We start from the raw sequence: 18,291 nt of genomic DNA on the forward strand, positions 1-18,291 counted from the left end.
AAATAAAGGAAAGAGAAAAAAAAATGTGCTTCAGTCGGTGTTCTTACACCACCAGCTCTGTCGTAGGTGGATCACATTCTTTATGATAAGTCCATCACAAACGCTACTTCCATATTTTTCCACTGTTGCCATTGCTGATTGCAACTCCCTCCATTCATACCTCCCCACTACCATATACTCTATTTTCTCTCTCCTTTCACTCTGTCCCTCTTCTAAAATGCAGCGCTGTAGGGTAGGTGAGTGAAGCAGCAGACTGATCACTAGCCCTGGGGCCAAGAGGCCCCAAATCCACATACCACTCCTAAGGCCCAGCAACCGCCCAGCCCCATGGTCCTCCTGGACAGGCCACCCAATCCCAGCCCCTTGTAAGAAGTAAATGTGTTATATCTGACCACTCTCCCCCATGATCTACCCTCTCCTCCACCACTCACATCCCCGCCCTTCCCCATCCCCCTTCTCCCCTTTTTACTCTAGATGTTTATACCCCATTGAGTATATCTGCTGTTTCCTCTCCTAACCACCTCTGAGAGTGAAGGTTCCCTCATTCCCCCTCACCTTCCCCCTTCCATATGATTGCAATAAAAAAAATTTTATTGTACGAAATGTCTTAGCCTATTCCACCTCTCCTTCCTCTTACTCCCATTACGTTTCCCTTTTAGCCATTGATTCCATTTTTACATTATATCTTCAAATTCAGCTCTCCTGTGCTTCATCTATAAAAGCTCCCTCTACCTGCTCTATTAAATTAGAAGGGTCATATGAGTATTATCTGTCAGTTTTCTATACAGGAATACATGAAGTTCATCATCATTAAGTCCCTCATATTTTCCCCTTCTCCACTCTCTATGCTTCACCTGAGTCCTGTACTTGAAGGTCAAACCTTCTGTTCAGCTCTGGTTGTTCCAACAGGAACATTTGAAATTCCCCTGGTTCACTGAAGTCCATCTTTTTCCCTGGAAGAAGACATTCAGTTTTGCTGGGTAGTTGATTCTCGGTTGCATTCTAAGCTCTTTTGCCTTCTGGTGTATTATATTCCAAGCCCTAGGAGCCCTTAATGTAGTTGCTGCTAAGTCCTGTGTGATCCTGACTGCAGCTCCATGATATTTGAACTGTGTCCTTCTGGCTGCTTGGAGTATTTTCTCTTTGACTTGGGAATTCTGGAACTTGGCTATAATATTCCTGGGGGGTTGGGGTTTTTTGGTATCTCTTTCCAGGGGAGATTGTTGGATTCTCTTGATTTCTATTTTGCCCTCTGCATTTTTTTAATTTATTTTATTTATTTAAGGCAAGGGAGTTAAGTGACTTGCCCAAGGTCACACAGCTATTTAAATGTCCAATGTCTCAGGCCACATTTGAACTGGGGTCTTCCTGACTCCAGGACCAGTGCTCTCTCCGCTGTGCTATCCAATGGAGGTGGTAAAAAATAAAAGATATGTTCTCTATGGGACAGTATAAGAAAGTCAATAAACAAGGAGGAATATAATAGTCACCTGAAAAATATTCTATGAAGAAAAACAGACATAAATTCAGACTCCTCACATTGCCTGGAGCCTCTAATATGGATACTTTCAATTTAATCTGATACCTCCTATTAGAAAGGAGGCACCGTCACTCATGACCCGGCACCTGCTCGCAGTGAGCTGACACTCTAAGGAAGGAAAAAGAACCCAGACCAGGGAACGAAAAGACCTGGGCTCCAGTGTAGATCCAGCCTGACTGTTCCCCCAGTTCAGCCGGGCAGCTCTTCCAACATCTAAGTACTATTCCATATCTACTCCCAAATCCTCTTCAGCCGGGGACTCTGCTCTGGAAGGGCAGGCAGAGCTGATAAGAACCCAAGGTCACATCTCATCAGAGTGAAGTGACGACATTGGACTGAGTCACAGTGTAAACTAACACATGTGTAGACTGCTCTACATACATGCTCATTCCACACAGATATGTCTGTTGAGCTACGCATTTATATAAACATGTACACAAGTAAACACATTCTCAGGAAATCTCTTGAAAGTTATTTTGCTGGAAGATTTTATTTACATGTGTGTATACATGCATCTAAATATAACCATGGACCCACATGCATGCACATGCATGTATGAGGTGTCTATTTATACACACATATAGACATGTAAAAGTATCTTCCAACAGGTAAAAGGTTCCAATCTGGCTCAGCCCCCTCAAACAACAATCCAGCAAAGCTGAAAGGGGCGGCAGATCCAAGCCAAGACTTGGTGAAGGTGAAGCCTCCCTTGGGTCCAGGATTCCAAGAGAAGCTGGGGAGCAGCCTGTAGAAGCTGCAGCTGGAGGGGTGCAAGGAGGGAGCCGAGCAAGGCGGGTCTCTGGGTTTCTTATCTTCAAGAGATGCAGCTGCCCCTTCCCGTGACTGCCGGGCCGCCCCAGCTCTGCCCCTCCAGCCTGTCCTGTCCTCAGTCACCAAAGTAACTTTCCCAAAGCTGGGGTCCAACTCCGCTGCTACCCCCTCACCCCCCTCTCTCCAGAAGCTCCCAGGGCTCCAGAAACAAACACAGAAACACTGCTGGGACTTCAGGCCTCTGGTCCTGGCCCACCTTACCCCCCAGCTACCCGCCACTCCTACTACCAAACGTCCCCCCGGACTGGCATGCCGCCCTCTCTAGCTCCAGGCTTCCTCCTTCTCCCCAAGACCCCTCCTGTACAGCCCCCACCTCACTCTGCCCCCGCCCCTGGCACGGCGGCTCCGTTAGACTGGGGGCTCGCTGAGGGCAGGCTCCAACCGCCCAAGGGGAACAGAGGCCAGGGGCCAGTTCCAGGACTGGGGGGGGGTGGGCTCTGGCTCCAGGTCTGTCGGGGGGGGGGGCCAGGTCTGTCTGGGGGGCCTCTCCAGGTCTGGGAGGGCCGGTCCCAGGTCTGGGGGGCCGGTTAGGTCTGTCTGGGGGGCCGGTTAGGTCTGTCTGGGGGGCCGGTTCCAGGTCTGGGGGGCCGGTTCCAGGTCAGTCTGGGGGGCCTCTCCAGGTCTATGGGGGGGCGGTCCCAGGTCTGTCTGGGGGGCCGGTTCCAGGTCTGTCTGGGGGACCGGTCCCAGGTCAGTCTGGGGGGCCTCTCCAGGTCTGGGGGGCGGCCCCAGGTCTGTCTGGGGGGGAGGTCCCAGGTCTGTCTGGGGGGGAGGTCCCAGGTCTGTCTGGGGGGGCGGTTCCAGGTCAGTCTGGGGGGCCTCTCCAGGTCTATGGGGGGGCGGTCCCAGGTCTGTCTGGGGGGGCGGTTCCAGGTCAGTCTGGGGGGCCTATCCAGGTCTATGGGGGGGCCGGTTCCAGGTCTATGGGGGGGCGGTCCCAGGTCTGTCGGGGGGGGGCCTCTCCAGGTCTGTCTGGGGGGCCGGTCCCAGGTCTGTCTGGGGGGGCCGGTTCCAGGTCTATGGGGGGGCGGTCCCAGGTCTGTCTGGGGGGCCTCTCCAGGTCTGGGGGGGCGGTCCCAGGTCAGTGGGGGGGGCCTCTCCAGGTCTGGGGGGGCGGTCCCAGGTCAGTGGGGGGGGGGGGGGCCGGGCAGGCTCCAGCGCAAGGCCCCGGGCAGCGGGGCCCCTGCTCCGCCCCAGGCCGGGCTCCGGCGGCCCCCTCCCGCCGCCCCGAGGCGGCCCCGGCCCGGCCCGGCCCAGCGCGGCCCCGGAGCGGCTCCCCCCGACGCTGCCGCGGCCCCGGGGGGCTCGGACCCGGGGCCGCCCCCACGCGCAGCCCGGGGCGCGGCGGCAGCGGGGTGCGAGGCCTCGTGGGGCCCGCGGCGGCCGGGCCGAGGGCGGGGGCGGCGGCGGCGGCGGGGAAGGGGCGCCGGGACACGGACGCGCGCACCGCGGGACACGCTCGCGCCCCCACGCGCGAGCGCACACTCACCCACTCACCACCTACCGGCCCGGGAGCGGCGCAAAGAAATAAATAAAAGCCGAGCCCAAAGCGCTCACGCAGCTGAAGCGGCGCCCGCCCGCGAGCAGGCCGAAACTACGACTCCCAGAATGCCTCGGGAGAGGGGGCGGGGCGAGCGAGCGCGGCCTTCGCGCGTGAAGCTCGCGCGCAGGTCACGCGGCGCTCCGGGTGGCTTCAGGGAAATGGAGTCTCGTGCCCGGAGCGCCCGCGGCCTGAGGGATTCTGGGAAAAGTAGTCCGGAAGCTGCCTCGGCGCCGGCCGCGGCGCCTCCCGGTGAAGTTGGCAAGGGGTTCCAGCGGGCAGAAGGCCGTCGTGCAGGGGGAGCGCGCGGCAGCGGCAGGCACGTGAGCCGAGCCGGGGCCGGAGCTGCGCCCGCCCCCGGGGCCGCGGCTTCTAGGCCGGAGCCACAGGCGCGGGGCGCCCGCCGCCTGCGGCTGCAGGAGCCGCCCTCGGGGCGGGGCCAGGCGGAGGGGCGGGGCCGGGGCGGGGCCAGGCGGGCCGCGGCCGCCCCACGTGACGTAGTGCGGCGGGGGCGGGGCTGGAGGAGGGGGAGACGGGGAGATGAAGACAAAGAGGAGCCCCGACACGGACGGACGGAATGGGGGAGACAGAGACAAGCAGAGAAAGATGACAGAGACGAAGAGAATGATGGGGCAGAGACAGAGATGGGGAGAGAGACAGAGACAGAGACACAGAGAGACAGAGACAGAGACACAGAGAGACAGAGACAGAGACACAGAGACAGAGGTAAAGAGAATGATGGGGGCAGAGACAGAGATGGGGAGAGAAACAGACAGAGACACAGAGAGACAGAGACAGAGACACAGAGAGACAGAGACAGAGGTAAAGAGAATGATGGGGCAGAGACAGAGATGGGGAGAGAGACAGACAGAGACACAGAGAGACAGAGACAGAGGTAAAGAGAATGATGGGGCAGAGACAGAGATGGGGAGAGAAACAGAGACAGAGACACAGAGAGACAGAGACAGAGACACAGAGAGACAGAGACAGAGGTAAAGAGAATGATGGGGCAGAGACAGAGATGGGGAGAGAAACAGACAGAGACACAGAGAGACAGAGACAGAGACACAGAGAGACAGAGACAGAGGTAAAGAGAATGATGGGGCAGAGACAGAGATGGGGAGAGAAACAGAGACAGAGACACAGAGAGACAGAGACAGAGGTAAAGAGAATGATGGGGCAGAGACAGAGATGGGGAGAGAAACAGAGACAGAGACACAGAGAGACAGAGACAGAGAGACAGAGACACAGAGACAGAGACACAGAGAGACAGAGACAGAGGTAAAGAGAATGATGGGGCAGAGACAGAGATGGGGAGAGAAACAGACAGAGACACAGAGAGACAGAGACAGAGACACAGAGAGACAGAGACAGAGGTAAAGAGAATGATGGGGCAGAGACAGAGATGGGGAGAGAAACAGACAGAGACACAGAGAGACAGAGACAGAGGTAAAGAGAATGATGGGGCAGAGACAGAGATGGGGAGAGAAACAGAGACAGAGACACAGAGAGACAGAGACAGAGACACAGAGAGACAGAGACAGAGGTAAAGAGAATGATGGGGCAGAGACAGAGATGGGGAGAGAAACAGACAGAGACACAGAGAGACAGAGACAGAGACACAGAGAGACAGAGACAGAGGTAAAGAGAATGATGGGGCAGAGACAGAGATGGGGAGAGAAACAGAGACAGAGACACAGAGAGACAGAGACAGAGGTAAAGAGAATGATGGGGCAGAGACAGAGATGGGGAGAGAAACAGAGACAGAGACACAGAGAGACAGAGACAGAGAGACAGAGACACAGAGACAGAGACACAGAGAGACAGAGACACAGAGACAGAGGTAAAGAGAATGATGGGGGCAGAGACAGAGATGGGGAGAGAAACAGACAGAGGGATACAGAGATACAGACAGAGAGACAGAGACGAAGAGAATGATGGGGCAGAGACAGAGATGGGGAGAGAAACAGAGACAGAGACACAGAGACACAGAGACAGAGACAGAGAGACAGAGACGAAGAGAATGATGGGGCAGAGACAGAGATGGGGAGAGATACAGAGACAGAGACACAGACACAGAGAGACAGAGACAGAGGTAAAGAGAATGATGGAGGGGCAGAGACAGAGATGGGGAGAGAAACAGACAGAGACACAGAGAGACAGAGGGATATAGAGACAGAGAGACAGACACAGAGAGACAGAGACACAGAGACAGACAGAGACAGAGGTAAAGAGAATGATGGAGGGGCAGAGACAGAGATGGGGAGAGATACAGAGACAGAGACACAGAGAGACAGAGACAGAGATGCAGAGACAGAGAGACAGAGACAGAGACACAGAGAGACAGAGAGAGACAGAGATGGGGAGAGAAACAGACAGAGACACAGAGAGACAGAGGGATATAGAGACAGAGACAGAGACACAGAGAGACAGAGACGAAGAGAATGATGGGGCAGAGACAGAGATGGGGAGAGATACAGAGACAGAGACACAGACACAGAGAGACAGAGACAGAGGTAAAGAGAATGATGGAGGGGCAGAGACAGAGATGGGGAGAGATACAGAGACAGAGACACAGAGAGACAGAGACAGAGACGCAGAGACAGAGAGACAAAGACAGAGACACAGAGAGACAGAGACAGAGGTAAAGAGAATGATGGGGGCAGAGACAGAGATGGGGAGAGAGACAGACACAGAGAGAGACAGAGAGACAGAGAGACAGAGGTAAAGAGAATGATGGGGGCAGAGACAGAGATGGGGAGAGATACAGAGACAGAGACACAGAGAGACAGAGACAGAGAGACAGAGAGACAGAGACAGAGAGACAGAGAGACAGAGACGAAGAGAATGATGGGGCAGAGACAGAGATGGGGAGAGATACAGAGACAGAGACACAGACACAGAGAGACAGAGACAGAGGTAAAGAGAATGATGGAGGGGCAGAGACAGAGATGGGGAGAGATACAGAGACAGAGACACAGAGAGACAGAGACAGAGACACAGAGACAGAGACACAGAGAGACAGAGACAGAGAGACAGAGACACAGAGACAGAGAGACAGAGACGAAGAGAATGATGGGGCAGAGACAGAGATGGGGAGAGAAACAGAGACAGAGACACAGAGACAGAGACACAGAGAGGGGCAGAGACAGAGACAGATGGGGAGAGATACAGAGACAGAGACACAGACACAGAGAGACAGAGACAGAGGTAAAGAGAATGATGGAGGGGCAGAGACAGAGATGGGGAGAGATACAGAGACAGAGACACAGAGAGACAGAGACACAGAGACAGAGACACAGAGACACAGAGAGACAGAAACACAGACAGAGACACAGAGAGACAGAGACAGAGGTAAAGAGAATGATGGAGGGGCAGAGACAGAGATGGGGAGAGAAACAGAGACAGAGACACAGAGAGACAGAGACAGAGAGACAGAGACACAGAGAGACAGAGACAGAGGTAAAGAGAATGATGGAGGGGCAGAGACAGATGGGGAGAGAAACAGACAGAGACACAGAGACAGAGGGATATAGAGACAGAGAGACAGAGAGACAGACACAGAGAGACAGAGACAGAGGTAAAGAGAATGATGGAGGGGCAGAGACAGAGATGGGGAGAGATACAGAGACAGACACAGAGAGACAGACACAGAGAGACAGAGACAGAGACACAGAGAGACAGAGACACAGAGACAGAGACACAGAGAGACAGAGAATGATGGGGCAGAGACAGAGATGGGGAGAGAAACAGAGACAGAGACACAGAGAGACAGAGACAGAGGTAAAGAGAATGATGGAGGGGCAGAGACAGAGATGGGGAGAGATACAGAGACAGAGACACAGAGAGACAGAGACAGAGACACAGAGACAGAGACACAGAGAGACAGAGACACAGAGAGACAGAGACACAGAGAGACAGAGAGACAGAGACGAAGAGAATGATGGGGCAGAGACAGAGATGGGGAGAGAAACAGAGACAGAGACACAGAGACAGAGACACAGAGAGACAGAGACGAAGAGAATGATGGGGCAGAGACAGAGATGGGGAGAGATACAGAGACAGAGGTAAAGAGAATGATGGAGGGGCAGAGACAAAGATGGGGAGAGAGACAGAGACAGAGACACAGAGAGACAGAGACAGAGACAGAGACACAGAGAGACAGAGACACAGACAGAGACACAGAGAGACAGAGACAGAGACACAGACACAGAGAGACAGAGACAGAGGTAAAGAGAATGATGGAGGGGCAGAGACAGAGATGGGGAGAGAAACAGAGACACAGAGAGACAGAGACAGAGAGACAGAGACAGAGGTAAAGAGAATGATGGAGGGGCAGAGACAGATGGGGAGAGAAACAGACAGAGACACAGAGAGACAGAGGGATATAGAGACAGAGAGACAGACACAGAGACACAGAGACACAGAGAGACAGAGACAGAGGTAAAGAGAATGATGGAGGGGCAGAGACAGAGATGGGGAGAGATACAGAGACAGAGACACAGAGAGACAGAGGGATATAGAGACAGAGACAGAGACACAGAGAGACAGAGACAGAGGTAAAGAGAATGATGGAGGGGCAGAGACAGAGATGGGGAGAGAAACAGACAGAGACACAGAGAGACAGAGGGATATAGAGACAGAGAGACAGACACAGAGAGACAGAGACACAGAGACAGACAGAGACAGAGGTAAAGAGAATGATGGAGGGGCAGAGACAGAGATGGGGAGAGAAACAGAGACACAGACACAGAGAGACAGAGACAGAGATAAAGAGAATGATGGGGCAGAGACAGAGATGGGGAGAGAAACAGAGACAGAGGGATACAGAGACACAGACACAGAGAGACAGAGACAGAGATAAAGAGAATGATGGGGGCAGAGACAGATGGGGAGAGAAACAGACAGAGACACAGAGAGACAGAGGGATATAGAGACAGAGAGACAGACACAGAGACACAGACACAGAGAGACAGAGACAGAGATAAAGAGAATGATGGGGGCAGAGACAGATGGGGAGAGAAACAGACAGAGGGATACAGAGATACAGACAGAGAGACAGGAGAGATAGAGACAGAGATAAAAAGAATGATGGGGCAGAGACAGAGATGGGGAGAAAAACAGAGACAGAGGGATACAGAGACAGAGATAAAAAGAATGATGGAGGGGCAGAGACAGAGATGGGGAGAGAAACAGACAGAGGGATATAGAGACAGAGACACAGAGAGATAAAGAGGATGATAGGGGCAGAGACAGAGATGGGGAGAAAAACAGAGACAAGGATACAGAGACAGATAAAACGAATGATGGAGGGGCAGAGACAGAGATGGGGAGAGAAACAGACAGAGGGATACAGAGACACAGACACAGAGAGACAGAGACAGAGATAAAAAGAATGATGGGGGGCAGAGACAGAGATGGGGAGAAAACAGAGACAGAGGGATACAGAGACAGAGATAAAAAGAATGATAGAGGGCAGAGACAGAGATGGGGAGAAAAACAGACAGAGGGATACAGAGACAGACACAGAGAGACAGAGGAGATGGCAGAGACAGAGAGATGGGGAGAAAAATGGGGAGAAAAACAGACAAAGAGGGATACAGAGACAGAAAAACAGACAGACAGAGGAGAGACAGAGATAAAGAGAATGATGGAGGGACAGAGACACAGAGATGGGGAGAAAAACAGAGACAAAGGGATACAGAGACAGACACAGAGTTTAATATATAGCCAGAGAATAATAAATGCTAGTGATGGACTCTCAGGTAAACAGATAGTGGGCCCTGTGCCACTCCAAACACCATCAAGGAGAGTCCAAGAATGGAAGGTTCGTTGAAGGAAGTTAGAGGCTCTAAGAGGGAGAAACCAGGAGGCACATATTCCAGGGATGGCACCCTGTATGAGTGAAGTCATGAACACAGGAAAGGAAATATAGAGCCAACTGACAAGTGTGGATAAATCAGAGTGTGTGGGGGGTGGGTGGGAAGGAGAGGAGTGTTGGTCATGGGTTATCAGCCTGGCTAATTGAAGAATTATCAAGTGCAGTCATCTCTTTTTTAAAATTACATCATGTGGACTTGCTCATTCCACCAGTGCAACAATCAGGGACAATTTGGGGCTGTCTGAAATGGAGAATACCATCTGTATCCAGAGAAAGAACCTTAGAGTTTGAACAAAGACCAAAGACTATTATCTTAAATTTAGAAAAAAAAAAACTGGTATCTTATTGTCTGATCTTGCTATCTCTTATACTTTGTTTCTTCCTTAAGGATATGATTTCTTTCACTCAATTTGGATCAGTGTATACCATGGAAACAATGTAGACTGACAAACTGCCTTCTGTGGGAGAAGTAAGTTTAGGGGAAAAATTGTAAAACTCAAAATAAATAAAATCTTTTTTAAAAAATTACATCTTATATGTGATTTAGCAATACAGTGTTTAAAAATAAAAGTGGAATCTACTGTAAATTCTGTGCACTTAATACATTGTTCTCATTAAATACTTCCTATTCATTCATAGCAACAATAAGATGAATAGCAACCCTACCTCAAGAGGGATTGCATTGAAAACATATTTAGTAGCAAGAAAGGCAATATATTTTCTCCATTCTTCTTTCACAGTGTTTCAGTATCTGAGGGTTTTTTATTTTTTAATAATTTATTTTTCCAAAAATATAGAAAGATAATTTTCAACATTCTTTTTAAATGTTATTTTATTTTTCCAAATACAAAGATAGTTTTCAACATTTATCTTTTTGTAAGCTTTTGAATTCCACATTTTTCTCCCACCCACCCTCACTGCCCTCTCCCCTCCCCATAATAGAAATCTGATATAGGTTATATATGTACATTTATCAGTATTCATTTTTGTAAAGTTTTCTCCCTCCCACCTTTCCCTGCCCCCCAAGTTAGCAAGTAATCTGATATAGATTATTCATCCATTATCATGTTACACACATTTCCATCTTAGTCATACTGTGAAAGAAGAATACAAACAAAGGGAAAAAAACCACAAGAAAGTAAAAAAAAAGTGAAAATAGTAAGCTTTTCCCAATTAAATGCCAGTAAATCTGACAATCTAAGTGAAATGGATGAATATTCACAAAAATATAAATTGCCCAAAACAATGGAAGAGGGCACAATACTTAAATAACCATCAGTGAACTCCCTAAGGAAAAAAATAACCATTCTACCAAACATTTAAAAAATAATTAATTTTAATTGTGTATAAACTATTTGGAAAAAATAGGTGGAGTTCAACCAAATTTCTTTTATGACAGAAATACAAAGCTGGTGTCTAATCCAGGAAGAGGTAAAACAGAGAAAGAAATCCACAAATTCCTCTATGCATTTCTTCCTACTAAATGATCCTTCTGTACTTGGGAACATTGTTGGGCATGTTCATACTCCATAGTTCTTTCTCTGAATGTGGATGGCATTTTCTAGTACAAGTCTCTTAGAATTGTCTTTGATCATTGTATTGTTGAGAAGAGCTAAATTTATCATAATTGCATGGTCACAAAATATTGCTGTTACTCTTTCCAATGTTCTCCTGATTCTGCTTTCAGTGTCTAGTTTTGATTCAGAGGAATATCACTGCAGAGCAATAAATTATATTGAAATAAATGTGGTGTGAGCAGAACTAGAACAATTTATGCTCAACAACATTATAAAAAGAAATGACTGTTAAAAGACTTTAAAAAATGAAATGATCAGACACGACTGTAGAGACTCAAAGATTTAAAATGTCAGTTTAGAGACAGAGAAATGATAGACTGGATATGCAGAGTGAGTCATTCTAGAGTTGGACAGTAAAGATTGATTTTCCTTAACTTTGTCCTTGTATTTGTCCAGTGGAATTGAGGAGATGGGAAACAAAGAAGATAGATACTTATTCATTGAAAAAAATTAACTTTTTAAAAATGAAACATAGTGTATCTTAACATAAGTATACTTTGTTTTCTTTTTAAATTAAACTTTTCCCTCCCATTTCCCTTTATTAAGGAAATAATATTATTTTTTAAAGCCCTCAATCCATAACTACATGGCCTACCAAATAAATTCCCACATTGGCCATGTCAAAAAAAAAAACATGTCTCTTTCTATCTTTTAAATTCATGATCTCTCTGTTGAAGAGGTGAATAACATGTTTCATCTACGTTCTCTTGGACTTTTGGTTTATCATTATATTGATCAGAGTTCTAAAGTCTAACAGAAGGATAGAGCACCTGCCCTGGAGTCAGGAGGACCTGAGTTCAAATTGGAACTCAGATGATATTTGCCTAGTTGTGTGACTTTAGGCAAGTCACTTAACCCCATTGCCTTAAATAAATTTAAAAAAAAAAAAGACTTTCAGAGTTGTTTTTCACTATAATGTTATCATTAAGTAAACTGTTTCAGTTCTGCCCATTTTATTCTATATCCATTCAGGTTCTCATGAAAATGTTTATTTCCTTATTTCTTGTGACACAATTATTCCATTCCATTCACACAACAGTTTCCCCACATCATTCCCCTAAGTCTCAACTTTTTGAATGCCATGACAAGAGCTGCTAGAAATATTTTTATATATTCAAAATCTTTTCCTTTCCTCTTTGATCTTTCAGGGTTATAGACATAGGAGTTCTGGGTTAAAAGACCTGCATATTTTAGTAATATTTTATGCATAAACCAAAATGACTTTCCCAAAAGACTGGACTAATTCACAGCACCACCAAAAGTACATACTACCTTCAAACATATATACTATGTCTATAAATGTGCTATGCTCCAGCCAAATTTGATTATAATCTCTGCTAAAAATACTCATATTGCCCTGCCCCAGTGACTTTATTCAAATTGCTCCATAAATCTGTAATGACCTTTCCATTTATCCTATTAGAAGCAAGTAGGTGATACAGTAGATAAAATTGCTAGTCCTGGAGTAAGGAAGATCTGCCTTAGACCTTTAACAGCTGTGTGACCCTGAGTAAGTCACTTAACCTCTACCTGCCTCAGTTTCCTCACTTGTAAAATAAGAATAACATCATTTAACTCCTGTGTTACTATGAAGATAAATTCCACACACAGACACAGACATACAGTAGGTGCTTTATGTTTGTTCCCTTCAAACTTCCCCTGTTCTTTGTGGTCCAACACAAATACAAATTCCTCTATGAATTTCTTCCTACTAAATGATCCTTCTTTATTTGGAAACAACAATGAATGAATGAATCACCTAAGTTCCTACTAAGTGCCAAACTGTTCTAAGTACTAAAGATACAGAGAAAATGTAAAAAAATAATCTTTGCCTTCAAAGAGTTTACATTCTTTTTTTATATCTTATTTTCCCCCCAAATTCATGTAAAAACAACTTTTAATGTTTGTTGTGGGGGGTTTTTTGAGTTCCAAATTTTATCCCTTTACCCTCCCCTAAGATATATATATATACATATGTGTGTATATATATATATATATACATTTTTAATTGTGTAAAAAATTTTCATATTAGTCATTTTATGTGAGGAAACATTGGATTGGCAACACTGCTAACTTTGGAGACAGCACTCAGTAGAATGAGGAGATTGAAGGCTGGATTTTAAGAAGTTAAGAAAAGAGAAAGGACTTGTATAGTTAGATTTATTATATAGTGTTAGAATCTCTAATTCTATATTAAGAAGTGAAGAAAATAGACATTTTAAAAGTTCCTCCTATTACAAATGTCTCATATTACCCATTCTTTGGCCATTTTAACTTGGAATCTGACACTATCAATCTTACTTCTGTCTCTTCTCTTGGATATGATCCTCTATGAATTATTCATTCTGTCTTCTGTAAGATAATATATGTACTCTATCAATCTTAAAGCACAGTAAAAAGCAACCCATCTTATAATAATCATTATTCTTCTTCCATATTTATTCTGATTTTTTTTCCTGTTCTGCATCATAATACCAAACTTTTCAGATCTGGTGGATAATTGTTTTCCTCAACCTTTTCTATTTTAAGATCTCTTGATTAGATCTGGGAAGACTCAAAGAAAGTCTATTGTTATAGGTCATTGGTGGGTACATTCCCTCTCTTGCTAAGACCCAAGAGCTATCAAATATATATTTATCCAGAGATATTAGAGATCTAAATCACATTCTTAGACATCATCTTCTTAGCCAGATGTATCTCTTCCTATACTGCTTTCTTCTTTTTAATTCCCTGCCTTCAATCAGCAGAAGGATGAAATCACCACTTAGGCCCTCCAGTATTAGAAGTGTGTAGTTTCTTTGCTTTTTCAGCCCAAAACTTCATATATCTAATTAATCCTTTCTAGATTCCCTTGGATGAATTTGTCCTCACATAATTCATTAATAGACAGTTCTCAAAAGCTTCTCTTCCATGTCATGGACACATGCTTCAGGAGGATAGTTGACTGTTTTACATTTATATCTATAGCCCCCAAATTCATAGCACTCAATACTGTGAATAATGAATGCTAGTAATGGACTATCCACAGACAGCTACCGACTTTCTCTAGGTATTACTGGATGATCCTCAACATAATGACACCCATGGATCTAAGACATCAGTTATGGAGCACAAGATGTTGCTTATTTCTGAGAGCATTGGACTTGCCCCTCTTCAGGAGGAGCCTCCTATCTATGGTTCCAATTATGTGGTTTTCTTTCCCATTCCATCTTATTTCTGCTCTTTGTCATTTCCTCTCTCTTCCAAACTAAGAATTCTGCTTGGTTGTATCACATCCCTTTTATCATTTATTCTTAGAATTTTATCTTCTATTCTTTGAAGGAATATTTTATTCAAACTGATAACCCAGAGATAGACATATTTTCCTCAAGATCTTTCTCTTCTAAGATGCACATCAGCTTTCATTCTGTAGATAACCGAGTATCCCATATGAGAAGAAAAACTACAACAGAGGCTTAGCAGTCATTATGCAAATTGGAGGAAAATTCTTTTTAAATACTTTATTAAAGAAAATTATAGTCATTGGTTTTTATTTTGGTAGCTCTTCTGGCTGACTCTTCTGATAACTAGAGTGGTAAAATGCTTACTGGGGAGATGAGAAATAAAGTGTAAATAAAAGATCTGCACAGTTGATTTGTTATATTCATTTATTATGCATCTAATAGGCACAAAGTTAGATGCTTGGGATACAAAGTAAGTTATTCCCAATCTTGATGCAACATAAATTCTATTAATTTCACATTCAAAAAACATTTATTAAGTACCTACTATGATTATAACCCTGTTAACAAATAAATAATACATATGTACCCTAAATAAGTAGTGACAGGAGGGGAGAGACTAAGCACTGGAAAATAATGAAAGATTTGTTGAAGGAGGTATCATATTTTGATTTTTGAAGGAAATTAGGGGCTCCAAGAGAAAGAAATAAGAAAGCGAGTATTCCAAGCGAGGCACTCAGGCTATGTGAAATCATAAACAAAAGAAATGAAAGAGCAGCCTATACCCAAGTTTGGATGAAGCACAAGATAGAGGCGGGGGAAGGGAAGAGTGTTGTTCAGAGATAATCAGCCTGGCTAATTGAAGAATTATCAAATGAAGTCCTCTATTTTCTTAAATTCTATTTTATTACATAGTGTATGTGATTTAGCAGTTCAGTGGTTTAAAAATAAAAATGGTATTTACTTTAAATCCTGTGCCCTTAAAACATTATTTTCATTAAATATTCATTACCCAAAACAATAATATCAATAATAATTCCACCTCAATAAGACACCACATTGGAAAAAAAATTAGCAGAAAGATAATGCAATATATTTTTACCATTCCTCTTTGGCCTTGTGTTTCAGTGCCTGAGTTTTAATTCAATGAAACACCAGTGCAAAATAATAAATTATATTGAAATAAATGTAGTCTATCATAGTATAAATATTTGTTTTTTATTTTAAAATTAAATTGTCCCTTCTATTTCTCCTCTCTCAACTAAGCACCTATTATAATCATACATATTAACAGATAAATAATGCATGTACCCTAAAAATACACAGAGGAGAGACAAAGAATTGGAAAAATTGTGAAATTTTAAGAGCCCTCCATACAAAACTGCATAGTGCAACAAAATACATTTCCACAATGGCCATGTCAAAAATTATTTGTCTCTTCCTACTATTTAAATCCATAACCTCTCCATCAAGAAGTGAATCACAAGTTTTATCGATTCTTTCAGATTCTTGATTTATCATTGTTGTCAATCAGAGTTCTAAAGTCTTTCAGAGTTGTTTTTCTTTGCAGTATTATCATTGTGTAAACTGTTATGATTCTGCCCATTTTATTCTATTTCAGTTCATGGAGATCTTCCTGGGTTCTTCAGAAAATCTGCACTTCATCATTTCTTATGGCACAATATAATTCCATTCCATTCATACAGTTATTTAGTCATTCCCCAGCAGGAATACATTCCTTTGGTTTCTACTTTTTGGCTGCCATGAAAAGAGCTACTAGAAATATCTTTATACTTGAAGAACTTTTTCCTTTCTCTTTGATCATTATGAGGGTATAGGCCTAGTAATGGTATAGTTGGAATAAAAGAAACACACATTTTAGTAACTTTTTAGGCATAAATCAAAATACATTTCCTGAATGGCTGGACTAATCCACAGTTCCACAAATAGTAAACAGTACATTTCTTACATATGGTATGTCTACACATATTCTAGCCAAATTTGATTATAATCTCTGCTAAAAATACTCATGTTGCCCTGTGCCTATGAATTTGATCAAATTGCTCCATAAATATATTATGCCCTTCCCATTGCCATCTCTATTGAAATGTCTTATTTATCCTGTTAGAGGCAAGTGGGTGAATGCAGCGGATTAAATGCTGCTCCTAAAGTGAGGAAGATTTAAAATAAAATCTGTCTTTAAACTCTTGCTGTGTGACCTTGGGTAAGTTATTTAAGCTCTGCCTGCCTGTTTTCTCACCTAAAAGATAAGGATAATAATCATATCACTTAACTCCCAGTGTTGCTATGAGGATCAAATGAGAAACTATATGTGAAGCACATAGTTAGTGTTCAGTCCCTATTCATTATATTGGGGAATATGGTATATTTAGGAGGACTAACACCTCTGGGGTAAAAGTTTGCCTAGTACTTTTGGGGGCTGCTCATCTGCTTTTGGTGTTCATCTGATTCACCCAACTCATATCTTGACTCCAAGAAGCTGTAGAATTCTTAGTGACCCCACCCCAAGTAATCTCTTGGCAGATAGGCTAAATAAACCAGGTTGAGGCTAATAGACAGGGCTCAAACATGTTAGTGAATTAGGATTATATCTACTCTATGCATGTAAAGACCTGGTGAAATGGGTAGATGAGAACAGTTTATTCCAATGACCATGAAGGAGGCTGAAACTGGCACTAAGGAGTACTTTAGAGCTTGGCCAGTCGTCAAAGTTGCCACCATCATCCACTGCCATTTGCTAGCCATCTTAACTTCCCCCTTGCCACCAGATTTTAATTATTCTAAAACTGGAGGCTGGAAACTTTGTGCAACAAGACCTTACTTTAGATCCAATTCACAGAGAAGTCAATACATCAACTGTGATGTCATTGGTCCTCTTTTAAAAAAGGGCAAACATCATAGTCCATCTTTCTATTACTATTCAGATTAGGATATTCTAGCTCTTAGAGGAGAATAAATGAAACAGTTTATCTCTCTCAAAGTAATGAACAATATTGTTACTGATGGCAAAATGTGACACCTTGTCTCTCACGTTCAATAACTTATTTTACTTTATATCAGTAGATACAAATTAAGGTCAGCAAAGTAGTACAGTAGATACAAAACACACCATAATGTCAAGGTGACTTAAGTTCAAAATCTTAGATATTTACTGTGTGATCTTGGGAAAGTCACTAAACCTCTTGCATCAGTTTCCTCACCTACAAAATTAGGGTAATTAAAACATGAACTTCCCAGGGAAGTTATGAGGATCAAATGAGATTCTCTTTGTAAAGTGTTTAGCAGAGCACCTGGAATATAGTAGGCACTATATAAATGCTAGCAGCTATCATAATCATCATCATCATCATCATCATCATCATCATCATCATCATCATCATCATTATTATTATTATTTATAACTGTCATCTTGGAAGGTATTTTTAGTGCAATGTTCCTGGGATCTGAGCTAGGCCCCAATATGTTTAATATTTTAATTAATGGCTTAGCTAAAGTTGAAATGCCATACTTATCAAATCTGCAGCTGATACAGAATGTGGCAGGGACAACTAATCACAACCAGAATTCCGAAAGATCTTGACTTCTGATAAAATTGGGCCAAAATTAATATGATGAAATAAAAATGGAAAATGTTATGGTTGAATTCAAAATATTAACTGCATAAATGCAAGGTAGAAGGA

The 18,291-nt window shown here is 44.2% G+C and overlaps 1 protein-coding gene across 2 annotated transcripts in view; it reads right to left on the bottom strand.

Moving 5' to 3' along the window:
* The window catches only part of LOC141495988 (uncharacterized), a 44,139-nt gene extending 39,944 nt beyond the window's left edge, over positions 1-4,195 (bottom strand). The window contains exon 1 of one of the 2 annotated variants that reach the window (XM_074197958.1): positions 3,876-4,195. The gene's annotated coding sequence lies outside the window, so the exon portion shown is untranslated. Of the gene's footprint in view, positions 1-3,860 lie in introns of both variants that reach the window. The other variant, XM_074197950.1, reaches the window with a different exon arrangement.
* Positions 4,196-18,291: the final 14,096 nt, after the last annotated feature.

Source organism: Macrotis lagotis, chromosome 1 (genome assembly GCF_037893015.1).
Source record: "Macrotis lagotis isolate mMagLag1 chromosome 1, bilby.v1.9.chrom.fasta, whole genome shotgun sequence".
Lineage (NCBI taxonomy): Eukaryota > Metazoa > Chordata > Mammalia > Peramelemorphia > Peramelidae > Macrotis > Macrotis lagotis.